Source organism: Magallana gigas, chromosome 1 (assembly GCF_963853765.1).
Source record: "Magallana gigas chromosome 1, xbMagGiga1.1, whole genome shotgun sequence".
In the NCBI taxonomy this organism is placed as follows: Eukaryota; Metazoa; Mollusca; class Bivalvia; order Ostreida; family Ostreidae; genus Magallana; species Magallana gigas.
In genome coordinates this window covers 75,454,325-75,460,902 of record NC_088853.1, presented here as the reverse complement: position 1 = coordinate 75,460,902, position 6,578 = coordinate 75,454,325, and positions in this window count along the sequence as shown.

The following is a 6,578-nucleotide window of genomic DNA, read 5'->3' as shown; positions in this document are numbered from 1 at the left end:
TTTTCATCCAGTTTTTGTTGTAACATTCCTCTTTGTCGTGCCCTATATACATGTAATATGAGGATAGAATACATTGTAATATAAACAGAAGGACTTAGATAATACAGGGAACTGTGCAATATCTCTTAGTAAATTAGCCAGAGAAGTGGACTGACAACATTCCTGTCAAAGGTGGAATAGCACACCTGAAATAGGTCACTCAAGTTAACTGTAAATTATTTGATTAAGAAAGATATAATGATAATTAAACTAAATATGTCAAATAAGCAAACAATTTGCAGTTTGGGGATAAAAAAAAAATAATATCTAAAAATTCAAATCAGTAAGTAACAACAAAAGCCCCTGTGGGATTCGAATTCGGGATGTACGGTTCACAAGCCATATACTTTATCCACTTTGTCCACTGGAGGAAGTTGCCGTTGATGAAGTTCTATCTAATAAAACGAAATGTCGTTTTGATCAGAGGTCAGCCATTTTGTGATGATGTGTTATTACACCTTAGGATAAAGCTATAACTAATATTATAGCACAGATAAGTTTTGATTAATTGTCTCCTAGATTAGTTAATATAGTTTATTAGCCAGGGAAGTGAAATGGCAACATTTCTGTTTAAAATATAACTTAGTACTATAGCAGAGGTAAGTTTTGACCCATTGTCTTCTTGATTAAGTTGACTAAACGTGTAACTTGTTTAATTATACCCCCGCAAACGAAGTTTAGGGGGGTATAATGATTTCACCCTGTCCGTCTGTCCGTCTGTCTGTTTGTCTGTCCGTCTGTCTATAGACGCAACTTTGTCTCCCTTATAGAAATTTACTACTGTATGGAACTGTTTGAAATTTTGTACATATGTTGATCACCATCTGAAAATGTGCACCTGCAATTTTTTTAAGGTCAGACAAGATTTAATGATTTTATGACAGTTTTCATTTTCCTTATTCTATATATAGTACACTGATGTTGAAAAGTAAGGGAGGTAATCCTTACAGATTTTATTATTAAAACACTCTAAAATATATTTATATATTACATCCAGATGGTTTTTTGTCTTTATGTCTTAACTAAACTTATTTTTTATAAGTATTCTATCAACTGACAATGCAACATTTTTTTTTGTCAATGATAAATTCTTAGGAGCTAATAAGAATATTAAAGACAAGTGTGGCTGGCTGAATTCACCTGTCCCAAGGGGGCCATTATCTGAGCCAAAAGAAATCATGGGCAGAGATACAAACAATATGCGCAAAAAGTGAGATTTAGCGCATTTTCAACAAATTCCAATAGGGTCTTCTAAATAACTTTATAACATTCAAGATAACACAGGAAATCGGGGTCTCTAATATTTTTTTTTATCTAAGAACAATTGATATAACAGTAAAACTTCATGCAGGAAATTTCATCAAAATATATAGAGTAGAAATAAATAGACTCACTGAATGTAAATATTATGTATTAACTTACTACGACCATTGAAATAGTTATTTCAATAGTGGTTGTTTTTCAATAGTGGTTGCAAAGTGCCCTTTAAAATAAAATACATCCCTAACCACTATTGAAATCATTTATTTCGACGGTGGTTTTACTTCACTAGTGGTTGCAACAGGCATATCGAATGAAAACTCTAAAGATCTTGATTTAAAAAAAAATAAAATCCGAAACACTCAAAACTGAGGCACTAGAATGACTTTTTAGAACCTTCTGAAACTAAAGTCTGACATGTCCAATCAACTACTTGACTTGCAGCCATTTTTCGAATGTTCAAATCATCACTCTGCAGTACAGTTAAGTCTGTTCTGACAGCGCTCATAAGATCCTCTGTACCCCATTTCTTAGGCATACAAAATATTAACAGAGAAGAAATTAAGAGTAGACAAGAACTCTAGCAAGACCTCTGACTGAAAAGATACTATTGCTGTTTTTAATTGAACTTATTTTTATATTTTAGAGAGTCCAAAAAATTAAAGCATATATCAACATACAACATACTTCATCACATATCATATCATGTAAATTTCAAAGCATAATATTTGAAACGCATACCATTGCAGTGATATCTCAGAGCATATTAATTGATTATAATTCATTATATTATATCATATAATACTATAGGATAAGGTTTCAATCCAGTTTTCTTTTCTTTTTTTATTATTCAAACTTTCATGTGCAAATTCATATCTTTTCATATAATTGGTTACAGTTTACAGTGCATACACATCACATATTCACTTCATTTAAGATATAAACACAGTCACATACCGTAGATAAACATGCATATATACAGACAAGTGGATACACCGACAAAAAGACATATATATGCACAAACAATGTAAAATATTTTCTTTTATCAGCTCTTTAACTATGGAAGTTTGAGTACTATTAGTTAAAAAAAGGGGGGGGTGAAAGGTGGTGAAGAAGACAGGGAAACACTAGCTATCAAAAAGTCATACATATATGCAAGTGGATACATACATGCAATAGTAGAGTTATAATTTCTTTTGCCATCATTTGCTTACAGTTTCCTTGTAGCTATTATAAACACATCTTATAACAAATTACAAATAGTTTGCCAATACGTTTAATACTCAACAAATTTGATTTTCTTTTATTTTAATAAAAAAAAACGGGTTTGATAAGGCAACTCTCAGCGACCGATTGAGTAAAAATTCCTCTGATTAATATGACGTCACAATAAGCAGCATGATGTTATGTTTTACTTAGGTGGGTCGCGGGTTTGCTTTCGTCATCAAATTCTGTACCCAATTTAGACAACTTGTTTGGCCGTTTTGTGCACATTCGTTTATGACGTCATAACGGATACATCTCAAGTTTCCCGCATTACACTCTAAAACCAAATGCTCGGGGTGAAAATGAAGTTATCATTTATATATATGCCGTTAATACTAGACAGAAGTAGTCATTCATATTTATTTTCCACGAATCAAAAAAGGAAGTGCACATTGAATGCAACGCATTATAATTATGCAGATAATCAGCAAGAATTGGAGCGTTCTTTTTCAGTCTATGTTAAAGTTCAAACTGTAAATAAAACCAGCGGTATAGTCTCAAACTTGTAACATAGGAGAGAGAGAGAGAGAGAGAGAGAGAGAGAGAGAGAGAGAGAGAGAGAGAGAGAGAGAGGTGTAAAATATATTGGTCCTCGGCTTCGGCAATAATTTTTTAACAATTGATTAGTTATTAAATCAATATATAATGATATAATATATCAATAATATATTATTATAACATGTAACTATTTTGCCCGAAAAATAGGGAAGAGCACAGTCGAGGAATTCATTTTTTTAGTTGTGAAGATATTGATAAGCAAAATAATTGCCCGGAGCTTACAAATAACAACCGTTTTCTAGGTTCGAGATTTAACTTATATTCCGACCAAGCAAATTAATATGGAAATGCACTTGATGCCCCCTTTCCCTCCGTGATTTTAGATATTTAAAATATTAAGCTCTGCATCATCTGATTTAGAATAAGACTGTAAAATCTAGCTTTTTTGATTAATTTTTTTTTAGTCAACTGAACAAATATCTTCATGTATATAGAGGTACACGAGAGCCCCCCCCCCCCCCCCCTCCCCCATGAATAGTTTTGGTTTCATGATAAAAATATGTTTAATCTCGAGCTCTTTCAAAAGTCCATTTTTTTAAAGAAAGATATATGCTTCAGCAAGTTTATTATGGTAGATGTCTAATCACTAGGAAAATTGTCACTTTAACTGTTACGAAGTTAAGTGTAAGAACGTGGCTATATATGGATGGATGTAAAATATTTTCTCTTTTCTGTAATTTTGTGGACAATATTTATGTGAAAAGAATCTGCATCGTGCTTTGGACCTTAAATCTGTAAAATTTTTAGCTTTAGCAGTCCTAAATGAATGCATCACTTAGTAGGTGGAACAGGTTTAACATTTTTTGACGTCGTAATCATGACGTCAAATACGGAAATGCGACAATTTTTGGTAGAATAATCAGAAACATAAAATAAAATAGCAAAAAATCTAGCGAGAACACATATAATTTTTTTTTACATAAATAATTTGTAAATCACGTTTTCTTTACACATACAAGCCTTTGATAAATTCGTCTAAATTGTTTAGAAGCTATTTGCAATTTTTCAAAAAAAATCCATCTCGAATAGAAAGAGAAATATGCTCATTTCCCTATATATTTCATTAGAAAAGCGTCAAAACAGCACTACATACGATACTTAAATCTAGAGCGGTATTGCATACAAATAGCGTAGGCAAATTTGATAAAAATTTCATATAATGAACTGTGTATCCTAAATAACGATTTAACAAATTTTCAGGGTATGTTTTCTCGTGAGATTTTTTATGGGGTAAACCCGCGACCCACCTTAAGAAACCTGTCAATTTTTACTTTATCTCTGGTCCAGATTATAAAAACTGAAGGCGTAAAATGTCACTAGAAACTCTTCTACCTAAATATATCATCGATTTCTCTGTATAACATACTGTTATCATCAATGACGTCACAAGCATGTTTAATAGAAAAGATCAATGTTGGGAGACAAATCGTCGGAATAAGACTTATTTAAATACTAATATCCAAGACTTAGATGAGTGTCAGTTAGGATATAATCAGGATAATACAAGGATACATGGGTAGTTTGTCTCTACAGAGAGTGTTATATGGTAAGCAAATAAACATTTACATAGCTTGTCCGGCATTTCATCTATCAGTGGTTACAAAAAAAGGCAAAAGTGTAACATTTCCAAGAATATCATGGAAGACGAGTTTGGCAAATATCAAAAACCTACGACATAAAATACAAAAAAGTGCTGCTAAAATTCTTTGCTTCGTAATAGTGATGAATTGGGGAAAAAACCCACGGTGTTAACGACAGGGCCAACATCTGGTGTGATGCCCGAATTTCCTCGATCCCTATTTTGTCCAGTGGAATCTTTTGAAAAATACTTACACAAACCGAATCCCTTATGTGAAAGTTAACGGCAAAGACTCGATGAGGAATTCACAGATGAGGACATTTCTTAGTACTGCATTTCAAGACTCGGTGGAAAAAATGAATTATGTCCTACTTCATTGAAACTATTGGCCTGTCACTCACTTACACTAACCATTCGACATGTACCACAATTCTTACCTAATGCATGTTCAGTTCACCCCAGATCATGACAGTGACAGGGTACAAGTCAGTACAGTCGTTCACAGTGCATCAAAAGACGGACATGGACGAGGAGATAGCGAGGGGACAAGCAATGGGCCAAAACCTTACAAATGATTTGTTGAAAAATATACCAGCTTTTCCATCTACTTCACAGCTGGTATTACCCCCCCCCCAACCCTCAGGACACTAACGAATATTCTCTAGTACCATTTTTACAAGACAACCGTTCCAGAATTGCTGAATTACAGAGAATTAACGTAGGTGATATATTCAGCGATTTTGAATCCCAAATTACAGCAACAGCAGCTTCCGTGCAGACCAGGCAAATACTTCCAGCTTTTCATGGATTGGTACCATAAGCATCAATGTAAATTTTGATAAGTTATTTGAATAATCATTAATGTGATACCTCTGATCCTGTGATATTCAATGAAATTTGACTTTTAAAATGTTAAAATTGTCAAATTGAAAAGAAAGATCTTTTGCTGTAACTTTTTCGGTTTTCATTTAGTTCTCTATTTTTAGTAGTACAAAGTAAATAATTATGTTCCAATCAATCAATTTTGGACTCCTTGTTATAGTTTGAATTGTCTAAATTGTTATATAACTTTAAAAACATTATCTCGATTTGCACATAAAATACGAAATATGAAACGCTTGGCATACTAAGTTTAGAGCCTATTAAAAAGGGAGTAATTGCTTTTAAATAAATGTAAGAATGCTTGTGTTGTAATTTCGAGGACTGTGCATTGAATTTCTTGAGAGTAAACTCACATTCATTCATTTTTATGGATACATTAATATTTTTGAACTGAGGCCCTCTATCGTACTGACATAGAAGTCTTCGTTGATTTAGAATATAAGCTATCTGAGGATACAGCGTATTTACATAACAATCACATTGTCGTCCTTATGAGGAAACATTTTAAACAATTTCCCCATCTGTTACTCTGAACTTTGGATCCTTCCATGGGCCCTATGTAATTGCCTAGGATAGTTTAAACCGAATTGTATGTAACTATGTATAACGTAAGCTAAATATTAAGCCTAGGGGTCATACAACTTAAGGTGGTATAGGACACCTCCATGTTGTGACGTATTGTTTATCACAATAAACTGAAGCGTATTGATATCAGTACTTTAAATTTCTTTCCCAATATCGTCATCTAACAGCGTAGCCCAGTGGGTTAGAGGGTATGCTACGAATCTGTTAGTCATGAGTTAGAATCCCTCTGTGGGTTTTAAATTTTTTTTACTTTTCCAAATATTTTCAAAAGCTATTTATTGGATATATATTTGAAAATATAAACCGGTGTAGGTTTTCTATTTTTAATGTACTTCTTTAATCCAGCTTAATATCAACAGATGTCCCATACCACCTTAACGATATCTCACTTTTGATCTCAGTTAAATAT